Source organism: Triticum aestivum, chromosome 1A (genome assembly GCF_018294505.1).
Source record: "Triticum aestivum cultivar Chinese Spring chromosome 1A, IWGSC CS RefSeq v2.1, whole genome shotgun sequence".
Classification (NCBI taxonomy): Eukaryota; Viridiplantae; Streptophyta; class Magnoliopsida; order Poales; family Poaceae; genus Triticum; species Triticum aestivum.
The window spans coordinates 5,302,725-5,326,150 of record NC_057794.1 but is presented as its reverse complement, the minus strand read 5'-3'; positions in this window follow the sequence as shown (position 1 = coordinate 5,326,150).

Below are 23,426 nucleotides of genomic sequence, written 5' to 3'. Positions count from 1 at the left end.
TGGAGAAAATTCACCAGAAAAGCTCCGGGACTGCCGAAGGAGCTGCAATTTAGACACCCGAAAATAAGTACTATAGTAGCATTTTAGGCGCATCTACTAGTCATTCAAGCGCTAGTTTCATCAATACCATTTGGCATTCTTGCTTATCAGTTTGATTAACCTCTATTTCTTGTAAAGTGGTTATGGCAGGAACAAGGAAATGATTTCTGTGGATACTACGTTTGCGAGTCCATCCGCCACACGACCTGTGAGCGGGGCTACACTGACGAACAATATGAAGTACGTAAATAACAACATTCACAATTTTATTTTATTACCATCATTTGTGTTGAGTTTCATTCATTTATATATATATATGTATTGACTCCCTTCTTTAAATTAGATGTTTCGGAAGCGGGATGAACTCCTAGCACCAGCTCGCATGCGAGCAATTCAAGAGGAATTGGCGGCATTCTTTCTTGACCACGTGATCCCTGAAGATGGAGAATTCTATGTGGACCCTGAGTCCGTATGATTATATTTGTAAGAGATAATTATTGTATATATGTAGCCGGAAGTGTCAGATAGATATACGAGAACTTGTTGTTCGACCAATCTCTCGGAGAAGGAGAGGTGGTCGATATCACTTCTCTCTGTATGCATATATGTTCATAACGATCTTCTGTTTCCTTCATTTGCTTACTAACTAGCTAGCGTGTCTAGTCCTCTCTATACGTATGTATAGTACGTAGCGTCGACCAAGCTTGGACATATGAGAGGACACTTCTCTCTATTAATTATAGCTAACTAACACAATATATGAAACACCTAAATTAACCCCCCAAAACCCCCCAACCCCCCCCCCCCCTTCAAAAAAACAAAAACCCCAGCCACAGAAATGCTGACGCGTGGATGCCTATTGGTCCCGGTTGGTGCCACCAACCGGGACCAAAGGGTCTCCTGCCTGGGCTCTGCGCACTGCCCACGTGGAGGCCCACAGTCCCGGTTCTGGATTGAACCGGGACTAAAGGGTCGGGGCATTAGTACCGACACTTTAGTCCCGGTTCAGGAACCGGGACTAAAGGCCCTTACGAACCGGGACTATAGGCCCTTTTTCTACCAGTGGTGGTGTGGGGGGGGGGGGGGTCGTTCATTTTTCTTCCTAGCTTCTAGAATATATTTTCATGTACACACGGTTCAGATCTTCTGTAAATCTAATCACTCTGTTGCCAATCTTTATTGACTGCCCCCTTGCCAAGTTTCTTTGGCGCATGATTCACGTAGCTTTTAACATTAATCCTCCAATTTGCATTGGCATGTTGTTTGGGACATGGCTAATTGGTGTGGAGCCAATTACTGTGGGACGTATTTGGATATGAATATGCGCATTACTTTGCGCTATATGGAACTACAGAAATTATGTGATCTTTAATAGGAAAACTTTTATAAACTTTTTGTATGTTATCTAAAGAATTACTGCTTGGATCCGTACGTGGTCCTTACTCATACGGACTATATGTAGCTTTGGTTACTGGGTGCAACCTGTGGGAGACGGTAGCACGGGATATCTACAACCAGTTTGAATAGCGGTCCAATAATAAGATAGGTGTTTAGTCATCTAGTCCCATTTTTTGCCGGTTGTGGCATTCTTTTATTTTCATATTTGTTTTTGCTCCTTCTGTGAGCTGTACTAAATTGCAGACTTTGTTTTGCATTGGATCGGTTTAATAAGATGGACGAATGCATTGCTCTGATGTAGAGGCCGGGGGATGTCCTATTTTTTTTTTAAAAAAAAGATGTCTCTCCTCTCAAAAAGAAAGTTACGGTGTGCAATCACAACAACTTCAGCTCCTCAGTTGCAAACTTAGGACCCATATGGAACCCAGTAATTTCACAATAGATATGCATGCATTTCACATGAGACAATTAATTTTGTACAATTTTTTTCAGTATTTCATGACCAATACTGTACAACATTTATCAGGTCAAAACCAGAATAACTCTACCTAACAAAAAATAGGAGAAATGCACCCTATTGATTGACTGTAAAGAATGCAGGAAGCAATAAGATAACTGTGACTTGGTACTTTTGCTTCCTGAGCAGGAAAAGTAGTGTTCTTTCGAAAGAGAAGCCGCAACTGCTAGAATGAAAGACATGTTCAGAAACATGGAAGCCGTGTCAACAACAAGATGTCAGCAGAGAAGCTGAAACTGTTGTTATTCAGTCAGTAGGCACCTTGAAGAATTCAGGAAAGCCAGTCCAAGAGGAAACGAACAAATGAAATTGTGCATTGATGAAATACATCTTGCTTGGTTCCAAAGTATATACTCGGACTGAACAAAAAATGTGTCAACCTGTTCAGCCGTATCTTACTAGTGGGGATAAAGGAACAAAAGATGCATGTGCAGCAATCAAGAATCATACAATAACTTTTTCCAATATATATCGAAACTGTAAAGGATGTTTCCTATAATAGAAATCCGAGGGATCACCTCTTTTTCAAAAAAACAGAGAAGGAAAAAGGATGTCACATATCCCTCTGCCCGAAAAAGCTTGTCCCTCAAATGGATGTATCTAGCATCTAGTTAGTGCTACATACATTCATTTGAGGAACAAGTCTGGGACAAGATTTTTCGGACAGAGGGAGTACTAGATAGGACATCATATGCATTCACCCTTTGGGCCGCCATGGCAGAGCCACAAAGGAGGCATCAGAATGTAACTACGTACTGCGCAATTGGATGCCAGGTCAGCAAGAAATGCATCCTTAAGGGACACTGCTCCAGCTGCCCGAAACAGAGCATTGTTAACACCAGATCGGTTTCAATAAATTAAAACACTTATTAGAGAAACTAGATGAGTAGTGGTGAAACCATAAAAAATGACCAGCGGCACCACATATGTAACATGGGAAATATTGTTATCGGAATAATCATGTTACACAAGTTAATGAGCAAGCAATGCAATAGAAAAACAACACACAAGAGCACGGCCAAACCACACATGAACATCACAAATAGTATTCCATTTTTTGTAGCATGGCAACTCGTTTTACAGGAATGGTATAAGCACATATGAACACGCTACAGAGACACAAACAAGATGCCTCAACCGGACAGCATCCCGTTCGCAGCTGCTGGTCAGACCAACATGTTCCTGGCATAGCGGAGCACTCCTGACCCTGATGGGAGTATTCTCCTGAGAGCTAAAAAGGTCACAGCATCTCGCAATTTTTATACCAGACACATACCCAATAAAATGTTAACTTTGGGTGACCTAAGAAATTCCAAACAAGAACATTATGTTTCAGCTTCTTCCAACCGCACCTCCTTGGCTCTCACATTTTTGTTTTCCTCCAATATTTCAGATGGACTGAAGCTAAAGGCATAAGAAATTCCGAATTCATATCACACGCACATGGAGATCCTAAGTCAGGGCTACATATATATATGAGTTCGACACATCTCTAGTCTTTGTTAGCTATTCTTAGAGGTAAAAATGTTGAGAGCATGGGATGTGTGTTGAACAAGCCATTCGGTAATCAAACTTGTCATGTCATTTTTATCAAGTGAGCAAACTGTAAAATCATGTGATCTTTGTACATGTATGTTTGGTTTCCAATCTCTTGCCAGAAACAACATTAAGGAAATATTGTGTTTGGTTGGAGAGAAGTCACATCAAAGGCATGGTGTGAAGCTCCTAATTGAGTGGCTGGCTGAACAGAAGTTGCATTTGCAAATAGGTTAGTCATGAACGATCCAGAGTAACTAACCTTCGTGACCGCTTGGCGTGAGCAGTTCGCTATCTCAAGAAACAACCAACCTTCAGGCGGTAAAACTCAATATGAATGTTATTTTAGTTTTGGTCATATTTACCAGCACATTTTATTTTATTTTATTTTGAAAAGGGGGGACTCCCCGGCCTCTGCATCAGAGTGATGCATACGGCCTTCTTATTAATCAAATAAAGCAGTGCCAACATGGTTCCAAGGTCTCCAAAAGTAATAAAAAAGCAGAGAAGGCTCACACAGAGCCAAACAAGGCTAGAAACACCAACTAGCCACGAAAAGACGCCACAACCGGCTGGCTAAAAACAAATAGGTAAACTAATTGCCTATCCTATTACATGACCGCCATCCAAACCGGTTGAAGATATCCCGAGCTACCATCTCCCAGCGGAAAGATCCAGTAACCAAATGCTCCCTGGCCTCCATCGGAGTGAGTAGCGACCACGAACGGATCAGTGCCGTGGTTCGGAATATAACCTGCAAAAAATGGATACGGATATTCTGTTAAAAACCAAATCATTTCTGCAAGTCCAGATAGTCCACAGCAAAGCGCAAACTCCAACCCGAATGTGTCTCGCTAAGTCAGGCTCAATCCCATTAAGCCATGTCCCAGATAATATGTTGATAGAATTCGGTGGATTGATATTAAAAGCAATGTGGACCGTCCGCCAAAGGACTTTGGCCAACGGGCAATCAAAAAAGGGGTGTCTGATTGTCTCATCCCGATCACAGATACTACACCTAGTAGGTCTTGTCCAATTACGCTTTATCAAGTTGTCCTTGGTTAAAATAACTTGTTTATGAACAAACCACATAAACACTTTTATTTTCAAAGGTATTTTGACAGCCCAAACATGCTTGGAGGTAGGAATGGAGTTCGAATTAATAACATCAATATACATTGATTTAACTGTGAATACTCCAGACTTAGTCAGTTTCCAGCGTAATTCATCGGGTTGTTGAGAAAGCTGAACCTTCATCAGTCTCCTAACTAGACGGAGCCATTCTTCCCAACGATTGCCCGCTAGCGACCGTCGAAACTGAATATTAAGGGGGATAGATTGAAATACAGATGCGACGAACACCTCACGTCGTCGGACAATACGGTACAAAGACGGATATTGAATGGCCAAGGGTGTATCGCCGAGCCAAGTATCCTCCCAGAAACGTGTACTAGCACCGTTTCCAATAACAAACTTCATCCTATTAAACAAAGATTGTTTGACTTTCATCAGTCCTTTCCAGAAAGGTGAATCAGTCGGCCTGACTGTAACCTGGACAAAGTTTTTGTCTGGAGGTACTTGCTGCGAAGGATTTGAGCCCACATAGCATCATTCTTCGATGACAGCTTGCACAGCCACTTGCTAAGAAGGCATCTGTTCTTAACTTCTAGATTCTCAATACCAAGACCCTCATGGTCTTTCGGTCTACAGATGATATCCCATTTAGCAAGCCGATATTTTCTTTTAAGCTCATCACCCTGCCAAAAGAAACGTGATCGATAAAAGTCTAGTCTTTTCCTAACAGCAACTGGGACCTCATAGAACGATAGGAGAAACATAGGCATACTCGTGAGCACCGAATTTATCAGGATTAATCGGCCTCCGTATGACATGAGCTTAACCTTCCAGCAACTCAGTTTCTTCTCAAATCGGTCCTCTATGCACTTCCATTCTCTGTTTGTCAGCCTATGATGGTGTATTGGAATACCTAGGTAAGAGAAGGGTAACTCTCCCAACTCGCACCCAAACAATTGCCTATAAGCCTCCTATTCTTTTTTGGCTCTACCAAAACAGAATAGCTCGCTCTTATGAAAGTTAATCTTTAACCCGATCAATTGTTCAAATAGGCATAACACAAACTTCATATTTCTCGCCTTGGCCAAGTCATGCTCCATAAAGATAATTGTATCATCGGCGTACTGAAGGATGGATACACCTCCATCAACAAGATGAGGTACCAATCCACCTACTTGACCATTTTCCTTAGCCCTTCCTATCAAAATTTCTAATATATCCACCACAATGTTAAACAGGATAGGAGACATCGGATCTCCTTGTCTTAGACCTTTATGTGTCTGGAAGTAATGACCTATATCATCATTTGCTTTAATTCTCACACTACCTTTTTGCGTAAATGATTCAACCTGTTGGCGCCAGGCTTCATCAAAACTTTTCATACGCAATGACTGTTGGACGAATGGCCATTTGACCTTATCGTACGCTTTCTCGAAATCCACCTTAAAAATTACTCCATCTAATTTTTTGGAATGGATTTCATGGAGCGTTTCATGCAGGACGACCACCCCTTCAAGGATATTTCTGTCCGACATGAAAGCAGTTTGGGACTGTTGCACCACAGAATGCGCAATCTGTATGAGCCTATTAGTCCCGACCTTGGTGAAGATTTCGAAACTAACATTGAGGAGGCAGATCGGCCTGAACTGCTCAATTCTCACAGCATCCGTTTTCTTAGGAAGCAGTGTGATAGTTCAAAAATTCAAGTGAAATAATTGAAGTTGTCCTGAGAACAGATCGTGGAACATATGTAGTAAATCCCCCTTAATAATGTGCCAGCACTTTTTATAGAACTCAACCGGGAATCCATCCGGTCCGGGCGCCTTATTGTTTTTCATCTGTGCAATAGCATCAAACACCTCCTTCTCTGAGAACGGGGCAACCAGAATATCATTGTCGGCAGCCGATAGTTGAGGCACATCCTCAGTCCTGGACTCATCAAGGGACACACAATTATCCTCTAGAGGTCCAAATAACTGCCTATAATACTCGGTAATATATGTTTTTAGGTTATCCTGTCCTAAAATAGTGCCCTCATCTTGTTCAAGTTGGAATATTCGCTTCTTTCTGTGCTTACCATTAGCAATCAAATGAAAGAATTGAGTATTAGCGTCCCCTTGGACCACATTGCGGACTTTAGCTCGCAAAGCCCACTTCAATTCTTCTTCGCGGAGCAGTTTTTCAACCTCTTCTCCGCCTCAGTTTTAACCTGGAGCTCAGCTGGCAGCAAAATCGTGGATTCGACCTTTATGTCTAGGGCCTGTATAAGAGAAAGGAGTCTATTCTTTTCAATCTTATACACACCACTGAGGTGTTTAGCCCAACCCCGTAAGAAACTTCTCAAATGCCTAATCTTATTATGCCAACGCTCGACCGCAGTCGTACCTCCTGCACCCCTAGCCCATTCCCTGGCAATCAGGTCCAAGAACCCCTCGCGTTCGAACCATGACATCTCGAAAGAGAAGGTGTTCTTGTTACCCACGTGGTTCGGCTCCCCTGAGTCCAGGAACAAGGGTGTGTGATCGGATATTCCCCGCGAGAGAGCTTGCACCGTAACCAGAGGGAACTTTTGTTCCCACTCCACGCTCGCGAGAACTCGATCAAGTTTTTCGTAGGTTGGGTTTGGCAGAGCATTAGCCCAGGTAAAATTTCTACCAGAAAGCTCTATCTCCCTCAGATCCAAACTTTCAATAATGGTATTGAACATAAACGACCACCTGCCGTCAAAGTTATCATTATTCTTCTCCTCTCTCCTCCTAATGATATTGAAATCACCCCCAACTAAAATTGGGAGCTGTTTTGACCCATAGATTCGAACAAGGTCCGCCAGAAACTCCGGTTTAAGCTCGGGCTGTGCGGCACCATAAACCGCCACCAAAGCCCAATTGAAACCATCTACTTTAGACCTGACTCGAAACTTAACCGCGAAGTCGCCCATCACTACACTTCGGACATCAAGAGAATCGCATCTCACACCTAGTAAGATACCACCCGATCTTCCTCGCGGAGGGAGGTAATGCAAATCGAAATCAATACTGAAGGAAGTATGCCCTAGAGGCAATAATAAAGTTATTATTTATTTCCTTATATCATGATAAATGTTTATTATTCATGCTAGAATTGTATTAACCGGAAACATAATACATGTGTGAATACATAAGCAAACAGAGTGTCACTAGTATGCCTCTACTTGACTAGCTCGTTGATCAAAGATGGTTATGTTTCCTAGCCATAGACAAAGAGTTATCATTTGATTAATGGGATCACATCATTAGGAGAATGATGTGATTGACTTGACCCATTTTGTTAGCTTAGCACTTGATCGTTTAGTTTGTTGCTATTGCTTTCTTCACGACTTATACATGTTCCTATGACCATGAGATTATGCAACTCCCGTTTACCGGAGGAACACTTTGTGTGCCACCAAACGTCACAACGTAACAGGGTGATTATAAAGGTGCTCTACAGGTGTCTCCGAAGGTACTTGTTGGGTTGGCGTATTTCGAGATTAGGATTTGTCACTCCGATTGTCGGAGAGGTATCTCTGGGCCCACTCGGTAATGCACATCACTATAAGCCTTGCAAGCATTGCAACTAATGAGTTAGTTGCGAGATGATGTATTACGGAACGAGTAAAGAGACTTGCCGGTGACGAGATTGAACTAGGTATTGAGATACCGACGATCGAATCTCGGGCAAGTAACATACCGATGACAAAGGGAACAACGTATGTTGTTATGTGGTCTGACCGATAAAGATCTTCGTAGAATATGTAGGAGCCAATATGGGCATCCAGGTCCCGCTATTGGTTATTTACAAGAGAGGTGTCTCGGTCATGTCTACATAGTTCTCGAACCCGTACGCTTAACGTTCATTGACGATATAGTACTATGAGTTATGTATGTTGGTGACCGAATGTTGTTCGGAGTTTTGGATGAGATCACAGATATGACGAGGAACTCCGGAATGGTCCGGAAGTAAAGATTGATATGTGGATAGTAGTGTTTGATCTCCAGAAGGGTTCCGGAATTCACCAGAAGGGGTTCCAGATGTTTCCCGAAATGTTTGGGCACGAGAACACTTTATCTGGGCCAAAGGGGAAAGCCCACGAGGCTTTTGGAAAGTGCAAAAGGAAGTTTTGCGGAGACCAGAGGCTAGACGCCAGGAATCCTGGTGTCTAGGGGGTCGACGCCGGGAACCTTGGCGTCTAGCCATGGAGTCCGAGAAGGACTCTTGCCTTTCGGGTGAAACCGACTTTGAGGAGGCTTTTACTCCAAGTTTCGACCCTAGGGCTCAACATATAAATAGAGGGGTAGGGCTAGCACCAAAGACACATCAAGAAACACCAAGTCGTGTGCCGGCAATCCCGTCCCCTCTAGTTTATCCTCCGTCATAGTTTTCGTACTGCTTAGGCAAAGCCCTGCGGAGGTTGTTCTTCACCAACACCGTCACCACGCCGTCGTGCTGCCGGAACTCATCTACTACTTCGCCCCTCTTGCTGGATCGAGAAGGCGAGGACGTCACCGAGCCGAACATGTGCAGAACTCGGAGGTGCCGTGCTTTCGGTACTTGGATCGGTCGGATCGTGAAGACATACAACTACATCAACCGCGTTGATATAATGCTTCCACGAACGGTCTACAAGGGTATGTAGACAGCACTCTCCCCTCTTGTTGTTATGCATTACCATGATCTTGCGTGTGCGTAGGAAAATTTTGAAATTACTATGTTCCCCAACAGTGCCATCAGAGCCTAGGTTTTATGCGTTGATGTTGTGCACGAGTAGTGCACGAGTAGAACACAAGTGAGTTGTGGGCGATATAAGTCATACTGCTCACTAGCATGTCATAATTTGGTTTGGCAGTATTGTTGGATGAAGCGGCCTGGACCGAGATTACGCGTACGCTTACGCGATACTGGTTCTATCGACGTGCTTTGCACACAGGTGGCTGGCGGGTGTCAGTTTCTCCAACTTTAGTTGAACCGAGTGTGGCTATGCCCGGTCCTTGTGAAGGTTAAAACAGCACCAACTTGACAAAATATCGTTGTGGTTTTGATGCGTAGGTAAGAACGGTTCTTGCTAAGCCCGTAGCAGCCACGTAAAACTTGCAACAACAAAGTAGAGGACGTCTACCTTGTTTTTGCAGGGCATGTTGTGATGTGATATGGTCAAGACATGATGCTAAATTTTATTGTATGAGATGATCATGTTTTGTAACCGAGTTATCGCCAACTGGCAGGAGCCATATGGTTGTCGCTTTATTGTATGCAATGCAATTGTGTTGTAATGCTTTACTTTATCACTAAGCGGTAGCGATAGTTGTGGAAGCATAAGATTGGCGAGACGACAACGATGCTACAATGGAGATCAAGGTGTCGCGCCGGTGACGATGGTGATCATGACGGTGCTTCGGAGATGGAGATCACAAGCACAAGATGATGATGGCCATATCATATCACTTATATTGATTGCATGTGATGTTTATCTTTTATGCATCTTATCTTGCTTTGATTGATGGTAGCATTATAAGATGATCTCTCACTAAATTTCAAGATAAAAGTGTTCTCCCTGAGTATGCACCGTTGCCAAAGTTCGTCGTGCCCAGACACCACGTGATGATCGGGTGTGATAAGCACTACGTCCATCTACAATGCGTGCAAGCCAGTTTTGCACATGCAGAATACTCACGTTAAACTTGACGAGCCTAACATATGCAGATATCGCCTCGGAACACTGAGACCGAAAGGTCGAGCGTGAATCATATAGTAGATATGATCAACATAGTGATGTTCACCATTGAAAACTACTCCATTTCACGTGATGATCGGTTATGGTTTAGTTGATTTGGATCACGTGATCACTTAGAAGATTAGAGGGATGTCTTTCTAAGTGGGAGTTCTTAAGTAATATGATTAATTGAACTTTAATTTATCATGAACTTAGTCCTGATAGTATTTGCATATCTATGTTGTAGATCAATAGCTTGCGTTATTGCTTCCCTGTGTTTTATATGTGTTCCTAGAGAAAACTAAGTTGAAAGATGATAGTAGCTATGATGCGGACTGGGTCCGTGATCTGAGGTTTATCCTCATTGCTGCACAGAAGAATTATGTCTTTGATGCACCGCTAGGTGACTGACCTATTGCAGGAGCAGATGCAGACGTTATGAACGTTTGGCTAGCTCAATATGATGACTACTTGATAGTTTAGTGCACCATGCTTAACAGCTTAGAATCGGGATTTCAAAGACGTTTTGAACGTCATGGACCATATGAGATGTTCCCGGAGTTGAAGTTAATATTTCAAGTAAATACCTGAGTTGAGAGATATGAAGTCTCCAACAAGTTCTATAGCTAAAAGATGAAGGGGAATAGCTCAAGCAGTGAGCATGTGCTCAGATTGTCTGAGTACTACAATCACTTGAATCAAGTGGGAGTAAATATTCCAGATAAAATAGTGATTGACAGAATTCTCTAGTCACCATCACCAAGTTAATAGAACTTCGTGATGAACTATGATATGCAAGGGATAACGGAAACGATTCCCAAGCTCTTCGCAATGCTGAAATCGACGAAGGTAGAAATCAAGAAAAATATCAAGTGTTGATGGTAGACAAGACCACTAGTTTCAAGAAAAGGGCAAAGGGAAGAAGGGGAACTTCAAGAAGAACGGCAAGCAAGTTGCTGCTCAAGTGAAGAAGCCCAAGTTTGGTCCTAAGCCTGAGACTAAGTGCTTCTACTGCAAAGGGACTGGTCACTGGAAGTGGAACTGCCCCAAGTATTTGGCGGATAAGAAGGATGGCAAAGTGAACAAAGGTATATTTGATATACAGATTATTGATGTGTATTTTACTAGTGTTCGTAGCAACCCCTCGGTAATTGATACTGGTTCAGTTGCTAAGAGTAGTAACTCGAAACGGGAGTTACAGAATGAACATAGACTAGTTAAGGGTGAAGTGACGATGTGTCTTAGAAGTGGTTCCAAGATTGATAGGATCATCATCGCACACTTCCTATACTTTTGGGATTAGCGTTGAACCTAAATAAGTGTTATTTGGTGTTTGCGTTGAGCATGAATATGATTTGATCATGTTTATTGCAATACAGTTATTCATTTAAGTAAGAGAATAAATTGTTGTTCTGTTTACATGAATAAAACCTTATATGGTTACACACCCAATGAAAATGGTTTGTTGAATCTTGATCGTGGTGATACACATTTTTATAATATTGAAGCCAAAAGATGCAAAGTTAATAATGATAGTGCAACTTATTTGTGGCACTGCCGGTTAGGTTATATTGGTGTAAATCGCATGAAGAAAATCCATGCTGATGGGATTTTGGAATCACTTGATTATGAATCAGTTGATGCTTGCGAACCATGCCTCATGGGCAAGATGACTAAGACTCTGTTCTCCGGAAGAATGGAGCGAGCAACAGATTTGTTGTAAATCATACATACTGATGTATGTGATCCGATGAATATTGAGGCTCGTGGCAGGTATCATTATTTTCTGATCTTCACAGATGATTTGAGCAGATATGAGTATACCTACTTGATGAAACACAAGTCTGAAACATTTGAAAAGTTCAAAGAACTTCAGAGTGAAGTGGAGAATCATTGTAACAAAAATAAAAGTTTCTATGATATGATCTCAGAAGTAAAATATTTGAGTTACGAGTTTGGCCTTCGGTTAAAAACAATGTGAAATAGTTTCACTACTCACGCCACCTGGAACACCACAGTGTAATGGTGTGTCCGAACGTCATAACCGTACTTTATTAGATATGGTGCGATCTATTATGTCTCTTACCGATCTACCACTATCGTTTTGGAGTTATGCATTAGAGACAACTTCATTCACGTTAAATAGGGCACCATCTAAATCCGTTGAGATGACACCGTATGAACTATGGTTTGACAAGAAACCTAAGCTGTCGTTTCTTAAAGTTTGAGGTTGCAATGCTTATGTGAAAAAGTTTCAACCTAAGAAGCTCAAACCCAAATGGAGTAGTACATCTTCATAGGATACCCAATAGAAAATGTTGGGTACACCTTCTATCATAGATCCGAAGGCAAGATAATCATTGCTGAGAATGGATCCTTTCTAGAGAAGGAGTTTCTCTCGAAAGAAGTGAGTAGGAGGAAAGTAGAACTTGATGAGTTAACTGTACCTGCTCCCTTATTGGAAAGTAGTTCATCACAGAAATCTGTTCATGTGACTACTACACCAATTAGTGAGGAAGCTAATGATGATGATCATGTAAACTTCAGATCAAGTTACTACCGAACCTTGTAGGTAAACCAGAGTGAGATCCGCACCAAAGTGGTACGGTAATCCTGTTTTGGAGGTCATGTTACTTGACCGTGACGAGCCTATGAACTATGAGGAATCGATGATGAGCCCAGATTCTGTGAAATGGCTTGAGGCCATAAAATCTGAGATGGGATCCATGTATGAGAACAAAGTGTGGACTTTGGTTGACTTGCCCGATGATCAGCAAGCCATAAAAATAAATGGATCTTCAAGAGGAAGATAGACGATGATAGTAGTGTTACTATCTACAAAGCTAGAGTTGTCGCAAAAAGGTTTTCGACAAGTTCAAGGTGTTGACTATGATGAGAGTTTCTCACTCGTATCTATGCTTAAGTCTATCTGAATCATGTTAGCAATTGCCGCATTTTATGAAATCTGGCAAATGGATAAACAAAACTGCATTCCTTAATGGATTTATTAAAGAAGAGTTGTATATGATGCAACCAGAAGGTTTTGTCAATCCTAAAGGTACTAACAAAATATGCAAGCTCCAGTGATCCATCTATGGACTGGTGCAAGCATCTCGGGGTTGGAATATACGCTTTGATAAGTTGATCAAAGCATATAGTTTTATACATACTTGCGGTGAAGCCTGTATTTACAAGAAAGTGAGTGGGAGCACTACAGCATTTCTGATAAGTATATGTGAATGACATATTGTTGATCGGAGATAATGTAGAATTATTCTGCAAAGCATAAAGGAAGTTTTGAAAGGAGTTTTTCAAAGAAAGACCTCGGTGAAGCTGCTTACATATTGAGCACCAAGATCTATAGAGATAGATCAAGACACTTGATAAGTTTTTTCAATGAGTACATACCTTGACAAGATTTTGAAATAGTTCAAAATGGAACAGTCAAAGAAAGAGTTCTTGCATGTGTTACAAGGTGTGAAATTGAGTAAGACTCAAAGCCCGACCACGGAAGAAGATAGAAAGAGAATGAAAGTCATTCCCTATGCCCCAGACATAGGTTCTATAAAGTATGCCATGCTGTGTACCAGACCTATTGTATACCCTGCCCTGAGTTTGGCAAGGGAGTACAATAGTGATCTAGGAGTAGATCACTAGACATTGGTCAAAATTATCCTTACTGGAGTAAGGATATGTTTCTCGATTATGGAGGTGACAAAAGGTTCGTCGTAAAGGGTTACGTCGATGCAAGTTTTGACACTGATCCAGATGACTCTAAGTCTCAATCTGGATACATATTGAAAGTGGGAGCAATTAGCTAGAGTAGCTCCGTGCAGAGCATTGTTGACATAGAAATTTGCAACATACATACGGATCTGAATGTTGCAGATCCGTTGACTAAACTTCTCACAAGCAAAACATGATCACACCTTAGTACTCTTTGGGTGTTAAACATAGTGATGTGAACTAGATTATTGACTCTAGTAAACCCTTTGGGTGTTGGTCACATGACGATGTGAACTATGGGTGTTAATCACATGGTGATGTGAACTATTGATTTTAAATCACATGGCGATGTGATCTAGATTATTGACTCTAGTGCAAGTGGGAGACTGAAGCAAATATGCCCTAGAGGCAATAATAAAGTTATTATTTATTTCCTTATATCATGATAAATGTTTATTATTCATGCTAGAATTGTATTAACCGGAAACATAATACATGTGTGAATACATAGACAAACAGAGTGTCACTAGTATGCCTCTACTTGACTAGGTCGTTGATCAAAGATGGTTATGTTTCCTAGCCATAGACAAAGAGTTGTCATTTGATTAATGGGATCACATCATTAGGAGAATGATGTGATTGACTTGACCCATTTTGTTAGCTTAGCACTTGATCATTTAGTTTGTTGCTATTGCTTTCTTCATGACTTATACATGTTCCTATGACTATGAGATTATGCAACTCCCGTTTACCGGAGGAACACTTTGTGTGCCACCAAACGTCACAACGTAACAGGGTGATTATAAAGGTGCTCTACAGGTGTCTCCAAAGGTACTTGTTGGGTTGGCGTATTTCGAGATTAGGATTTGTCACTCCGATTGTCGGAGAGGTATCTCTGGGTCCACTCGGTAATGCACATCACTATAAGCCTTGCAAGCATTGAAACTAATGAGTTAGTTGCGGGATGATGTATTACGGAACGAGTAAAGAGACTTGCCGGTAATGAGATTGAACTAGGTATTGAGATACCGACGATCGAATCTCGGGCAAGTAACATACCGATGACAAAGGGAACAACGTATGTTGTTATGTAGTCTGACCGATAAAGATCTTCGTAGAATATGTAGGAGCCAATATGGGCATCCAGGTCCCGCTATTGGTTATTGACAAGAGAGGTGTCTCGGTCATGTCTACATAGTTCTCGAACCCGTAGGGTCCGCACGCTTAATGTTCGTTGATGATATAGTACTATGAGTTATGTATGTTGGTGACCGAATGTTCTTCAGAGTTTTGGATGAGATCACAGATATGACGAGGAACTCCGGAATGGTCCGGAAGTAAAGGTTGATATGTGGATAGTAGTGTTTGATCTCCAGAAGGGTTCCGGAATTCACCGGAAGGGGTTCCAGATGTTTCCTGAAATGTTTGGGCACGAGAACACTTTATTTGGGCCAAAGGGGAAAGCCCACGAGGCTTTTGGAAAGTGCAAAAGGAAGTTTTGCGGAGACCAGAGGCTAGACGCCACGAACCCTGGCGTCTAGGGGGTAGACGCCGGGAACCCTGGCGTCTAGCCCTGGAGTCCGAGCCTGACTCTTGCTTTTCGGGTGAAACCGACTTTGAGGAGGCTTTTACTCCCAGTTTCGACCCTAGGGCTCAACATATAAATAGAGGGGTAGGGCTAGCACCAAAGACACATCAAGAAACACCAAGCCGTGTGCCGGCAACCCCGTCCCCTCTAGTTTATCCTCCGTCATAGTTTTCGTAGTGCTTAGGCGAAGCCCTCCGGAGATTGTTCTTCACCAACACCGTCACCACGCCGTCGTGCTGCCGGAACTCATCTACTACTTCGCCCCTCTTGCTGGATCGAGAAGGCGAGGACGTCACCAAGCCGAACGTGTGCAGAACTCAGAGGTGTCATGCTTTCGGTACTTGGATCGGTCGGATCATGAAGACGTACGACTACATCAACCGCGTTGATATAACGCTTCCACGAATGGTCTACAAGGGTATGTAGACAACACTCTCCCCTCACGTTGTTATGCATCACCATGATCTTGCGTGTGCGTAGGAAAATTTTGAAATTACTACATTCCTCAACAAATACCACCCGCAAGAGAGGACAGAAACTGGGGCGCAAAGTTTTCTCTACCAGTCTCCGATAGAGCAATGAAATCTAAACGCTGCTCTAAAGATGCCTCGGCAAGAAACCTTCTTTTAGCCAAGTCCTTTAGACCTCTTCTATTCCAAAAGATTCCTTTCATATTTCGTCATGGAAATTTTTAGTAATCCGAATCCAAGCACTCCTACGAACTGCAGAATCGGGATAGATCTTCCGTTTCCACTTGCGCTTTGGTTTACTAGGCTCTGACGCCCGGTCCTCATAACCGGGTTGAACGATACTGCCATCGGCATTCTCTAGGGGGCACATCATCGTCCTCACTCATGATTGGGGGGTGCTAGATCTGCACACAGAGTATCGAGCACTCTAACCCCTAACGCATCAATCTCATCATCATTCATCGGTTTAACCGCTGCAAGATTACGAATAGTCTCTAAGGCACGCTCCGCCTCCAAATCTAACAGATCATTCACCGAATTGGAAATCTCACTATCAGTAGCACCTAGTGAAACTCCTAATTGGTTTGCATTATTTATAATCTCCTCATTAGAAAAATGCAATAAATAATTAGATATGTTGACGGACATACTAGAAGAGATCGCAGCCTCCTGAAGCTTGGCCGTCCTCATAGCGCACCGCTGCTGCATATCATCAACCTCCTAGAGCTCGTGGATACGAGCACTCATCCGTATCCCCGTCGAGACGGGGTCCGGGATCCCGCCAAAAGCAACGACCTGCTCCCTAGTAAAGCCTCGCGCTGTGGGCTCCCAAGCCACTCAAACAAATGCCCCATGCCGGGGTCCACATCCACGGGTACGATAGGAGAGGGGATGGCGGGTGCCGCCTGTCCGCTCCCTCCTCCCCCCACCCGCCGGCGCAGAGTGGAGCGTCGTCGGTGTCGGTGACGCGGTCCTCCTGACCACCTAAGATGAAGGAGGAGCCAGGGCCACCTGCCCCAGCCCCCCCCCCCCTAGCGCTGATGCTGGCGTGGGTATCGCCGCCACAACCGGAGTAGCAGGAGCCGAGGCCGCCTGTCTCGGGCTCTCTCCCCCAGCGCTGACCGACCCCAGCGTGACCGACGTCACCGGCGTCGGGATATGGAGAGGAGAAGTCAAGGCCTCCTGCCCCGAACCCCCTCCCCCCCAGCACCAACTCAGACGCAGCCATCTGCGCCGGAGCCTCGACCACAGGAAGAGCAAGGGAAAGAGAAGCAATCTCCGGCTCCCCCACCCCAACTCCATCCATAGTCCTCGCCCATGAGGCCCTCACCAAGCGTCCAGGCACAGATCCGCCAGCCCCCTCAAACTCCAACAGAGGAATCATGCGCTCAAACATATCATCAGAGTCTACCCGGTCACTCTAGAGTCTGGGATGCGCTGATGCTGGCTCAAAGGACCCAAACCGCAACGAAGTCATAGGCACCGATGGCGATGCTGCCGGCTCAACCCCGGTCCCATCCCCGGGCAACTGAGCATCTGGGCTAGATCCGAAAGACCCCTCATGTGTCGAATCATCAGTCGGTGCCCCATTGGCTCCCGCACTGCCGTCACCCTCGTGCATATCAACATCATTCCCATTAACCACATCAGCAAACAGTTCAGTGTCCTCAAACTCGATCTCTAGCGGGAACACCTCTCCCCTATAAGTCCAGTTGACAAGATCAGGCACGAACTCAATATCCAGGACACTCACTAAAATCCGGGCCACCCCATGAGCACGGGTAAAAGCCATGTCGACTCTCTCCGTCTTCCCAACCATAATACCCATACTGGCCACAACTCGAACATCCTGCAAAGGCTTAGATGGAGCCCCTGAAAACCGCAACCAGACCTGCGTAAGCGGCTTTCCCTTAGGCTCCACCTTCTTCCACTCATGAAACTCTAGAATGCACTTCGTGCTAGGAACTCTACACAAGCCAAAGCTCAGCAATCTCTGCAAATCATCCACCGTGGGGAAATCAACCTTAAAAACATTGTTCTCGAGTAGAACCAGCTCCCAACAAAAGTCCCCCGAAACCAGCTCCTGAAGCCTGCGCACAATCTGAGCCTCAGTCACCTCGCCCTGGGTAGCTTTCACAATCCCGGTGGTTAAGCTTAGGGTCTCCTCCGGGATCTCTCTCGCAGCCGGTGACTCAAAGAACATAAGCTCGGCACAATAGACTCCATACATAGTCAGCAACGGAGCCTGGTCACGCAATAACGGGCACTCCCCCGAGGCATGTGCTGGCTTGCCACACGACTCACACAGCTCGGCCACGCACTCAGCAATGAAGTGGCCCTTCTCACCACAACAGTAACAAAGCATCTTTTCCTTCTTACGCGCATACTTGGACGCCCGCTCTGCATCAGACCTGTCGGCCACAGTTCCAGTCTCAGGAACCTCAACACTGGCCAAGGCTGTCACCACCTCCATCACCTGGGTAGGAAGATCTGTAGAGGTGTGGTCGGTCTCCACTGCTGACGCGGCATGGTCAACAACTGCCGGAGGTGGAGGCGGTCGGCGAAACCTCCCACGGCCCCCACCCCGACCACCATGACGGCCATGATAGCCTCCTCTCAGGCGGTGGTCCGGGCCTGATGCTCCCTCGACAAATCTGCCTGGAGGGCCGAGAAACGGTCTCTCAGCAGACCCATCACTCTGCTAGGCATAGCCACGACCTCCTCCCATGGAAGAGGAACCATGATGCTGTCCATCACCATACGCATCAAACCCATCATCCCCCCACTGGTCTCGGGGCGGATCATTGGGATCTCTATTGCTAGAAATCTTCCTCGTCTGTGCCGGACCCGTCCGGTTCTGAGCTAGCCTCGCGACATAGTGGGGCGGAGGAGCGGCACGCGGCTGCCTGCCCGAAGGCATCGGCCCAACCCTAAGGGCAGTACCACCGCGGCCAGCAAGAGCCACACCAGTCACGCCTGGCGCTAGAGACCGAGGTCCACCATGACCCGCGGCCTGCGGAGGGACGGGCGCCGCAGCCGGCGCCGGTAGCCTCAGCCCGCCCCGTCCTGCAGCTAAGGGCACCTGCCCAGGTGGCCGAACGCCCAAGTGGCCAAAGCCACGGCCCGGGTTACCCTGAACCACACCCCGCCTGCCGGCGGCCTGTGGCCAGGCGGCGCCAGGGATCCATGCCCGGCACCCGCCGCCGGCGGCGGAACCACCCCACCCCGTCCCACTGGACCAGATGACTTGGCTGGCGGCGGCACAGCACCGCGCCCGGCCATATCCAAGAGTGGTCAGATCCTCCTTGCCCGATGAGCTCCACAGACCGGGAAACCCCTCGTCCCGTGCTTGCGAACCCTAGAACCAGGCAGCGACGGTGCACGAGAGATAGAATCGCGATCACCCTCGTACGTGCATGGGATAACGATGTGGACAGGAGTATGGCCCGGTCCAGCATGGGCCTCATACCCATCTGACTCTGGCCCAACTCCGTGCGGACCCGGTTCAGTCCGAACCGGCCCATCACAACTCATCAGCAATCTCGCGTTCGAGATCTCTGTCGCCGACGCGGCCATCACGAGCGCCGCCGGTGCCTGTCGAACGGCAGGCCGCCTCGCATTCTTCTTCTTCTTCACAGTAATCCATGACTCCGGCCTGATCATATCGAATAACGTAAGGTTTGGAAGACTCACCTTAGGTAGGGGACCCTTCCAAGGTTTGAGCGCCAACGCCGCCGTCTTCTGATGAACAACGCGTCGGATCATCTCATTTTTCTCGCCCGCATGAAGACCGATACGCGCCGGATCGTCCGGTGGCAAGACCTGATCGATCATCATGGCCACTTCATCTTCGCTATAGCCTGCATGGAATAGATCACAAATGAGATCCGAAGGTGTCGGTGAGGACGGCGACCCTGCCGCTGATGCATCCCCATCGTCGTCCGCGTCTTCCTCGTCGGGCTCAGCGAGAGCCCAGAACCGCCCTCCGACGCGCCGGCGATCTCCGGCTGTGGACTGCGCCGTCGCGGTCGGGCGCACGGTCGCCCGTCAAGTCACCCGTCCAGTCGCCCTCATAGACTCCTCTGTGTCTCCAAAGAGTATAGTTGGAATATTTACCAGCACATGACTGAAATGTAAAAACAGATAGTTGTCCATGTCCATTGCTTGCGTCATGAAAGTTGAATGAAATGAAAATTGTCTGATTTAAGCTAAGTTTTTGGCTCCCCTTCAAGATCAGCATCACATAATGAAGTAATTAAGAAGACAACATTGGAGAAAGCGAGTCACAAAATGTGACATTAATAGTAAGTGCCTGTTGTACAAAATGTGCATCAGTTACTCCGTTTTTTACACATGAAACTCGGCTGCAAAAGGGCACATCCTTACAGTTTGAATAAGGCTATGTCTTCTCTAGAAAAGGTCACAACTCATTTGGCAGTTTAAGATCCATTTGGAGCATGGAAATCCGACAATATGTTTCCATGCATTTCACGGGAAACAATCCATTTGGTAGATAAAGCTTCTACATATTTCACCAGCATTACAGAATACCAGTTAGAACAAAAAAGGAGCAATAATAAATTGCACATCCTTCCAGGCAAGTGTGTATTGAGATCCAAAAGATAGACGTCAGAGTTTACGCCTCAATTTTCTATAACAAGCTGCTGGTCCTTTCGAAATTGGATCAAGGAAGTGTGGAATTGACAGATCCAAAAGTTACCACATAGATTCCTTTTAACAGAAATGAACTTGAAAATAGTAAACCGATCAAGGAAGTGTGGAATTGACAGATCCAAAAGTTACCACATAGATTCCTTTCAACAGAAACAAACTTGAAAATAATAAGCCGAATTCTGGGACTTGGTCCTCGGTCTATACCTCCATGCCCAGAAAAGGCAACAGTTCCAAAAGTTTCTCAACATGCAGCTCAAGGCCAAGGCCTTCTCAACAACGCTAAAACTAGATGCAAACATAGATATCTCACAGGTGTGAGTACATATCACAACTTCTGCTAAACCTAGGAAATGTTCAAGGAGATGAACTAATTAACATTACAAGTATACCTGGAGACGAAGAAGATACAGGTCAAAGTTCAACCAAGCACATAACAATCACCTAGTACACTATTTGAAGCCAACAAAATCCATGCTCTTTCCACGTGGTTTCCACACTGTTTACTCCTGCATGGTGGAGTGCTCGGTATTTGAGAAACAAAAAAAGTACTAATTTGATGCTTCTCAGTAATTGAGAAAGTAATTAATCTTCTATCCCTAATGTTGCTCTGCATCGAGAGCATCATCTTTTTCTTCAAGAAGGAGGATGACCCCTGGCCTCCACATCATGCGATGTACACAGCCATACATTCAGATCATCATAACTCTCATGCTTTGTCAGCCATACATACCGAGTCGCTGGTCCTGCAAATTATTGTGCAAGCTTTAGATATGATGGCAAAACATGAAACTGTAAGTACAGGAAATGCGAAAGAACATAACCTGTGGAACAATCCGCTCTTGAGATAGAGAGGCTAAAGAAACTGTCAACGGGTTCTGGAATTCAGAAAAGCTTTTCGAAATGAGTATCTAAGAGAACTGTTGAGTAAATAGGCAATTTCTCGATTAAATTAATCCATGAGTAAATCACTAGCATGGCATTGACTAAGTTGATGACGTACTGACTCTGATCTAAACATGCACGTACTAAGCAAACAGTAGACAAATCTACACATACTGCTAGTACTGCTAATATGAAAATAATCAGGAGCGGGATAAACGAGTTATACCCTCCAGTAGGCCACGCAGAGGCCGCGGCTTTGGTGGCAGCAGCGGCGTCCTCGGCGGCCTTCTTGTCGGCTTCAGCTTTCTCGGCGGCAGCACGGTCGGCGTCGGTGGACATGGTGATGACGAAGGCGACGCGGACGTAGAGGAAGTAGACGATCGGAAGTGAGCAGTCGCGTAATCGCTGCCCAAAAACCTATTCGCCCATCACCCCGTACAGGAACCAGAAGGGCGTGGTTTCGGAGACCTGCTCTCCCGTCGACCGTGTACGCGGCGGACGAGATGGAGTCACCGGTGGCAGCAGCAGCAAAGGAACGACGGTGGGCGTGCGCGTGAGCAGATGTGATCTGTTCGTGGCGGCTAAGGTTAGGAGACACCGCATACTGGAGAGACGTGGGCTCGACCCACGTCCGAGTCCGTGACAGCCCACGATCCGGCGTCTCAGATCGTGGCCCAGCTGTCAGAAAACTCTCTGTTAGTGACTGGCAAAAATAAGCGCGTAGGTGTGAGCTCGGCTCGGCTCAATCCCGCAACCCACGGCGTGTCGTGTCGTGACGAGGCGTGGCGTGGCGAGGCGGGCGGCGGAGGAGGAGTGCGCGAGGGCCTCTTCTCTTCTCAAGCTCCAATAGCATGTAGAAGAGAAACCCTTATAAACCACTCCAACTCTCCTTCCACTTTCGGGGTGGGACTAAACTTCCCACTTCACCTAGTGCCATATAACCCACATGGGCCCTTAGAGATTTTTCAGAAATTGCAATATGGGCCTAGAGCCCATCTCAGATTTCAGCAATCCCCCACCAGATCTCGAGGACCCATTGTGTCATCTGTTCCATTTGCTGTTTTGATATACCAGTGTTTCAGTGAAGACCTGTTAAGGTTGAACTTCACCTAGAACAAGTGGCTACACTCCTTCACAACTGAAGAATGGACTATGCCTTGAATTGTCAGTTTGGCGTAAAGAAGTTTCACTACATGTCTTACTAGTACTAGGCTGCCGAAGGCTGACCCCTCGGGTGGAGCATATAAGTCACACTCCTGGCCTATTCATGAGCTTACTAGAGATCACCCCAATCTCATAGACTGTGACCAGCAGTCGGGCTCATATAGGTGTGTTCCTCCAAAGATCGCTCTGTAGGATAGCATCTTGCTTTTATAAGCTTTGGAACACATTGAGACCGTAGTCATCCTACCATACAGTATCGAGAGTATTGCATCTTCAACGGAGTGGGTTAGTATAGTTACTCTCCTCAGTTCACCACTGGCTTGTGTTCCCAGGTCCTAGTTGACGGGATCTCCGATCACATAGGTTGGGTTACCACCATGGCAACTCATGTGGGTCTCATACCCATCTCCCTCGATGCATTATCTATCACAACACGTGATAGCCCTTTTGTAAAGGGATCTGCCAGATTCTTAGCCATATGGACATAGTCCAACGCTATCACTCCGGGGTTTCTTAATTTTCTGACAGCTTTTAATCTCATTCTTATGTGTTTGGTGGACTTCATGTTGTCCTTTGAACTCTTCACCTTGGTGATGACAGTCTGATTGTCACAGTTCATAAGGATAGCCG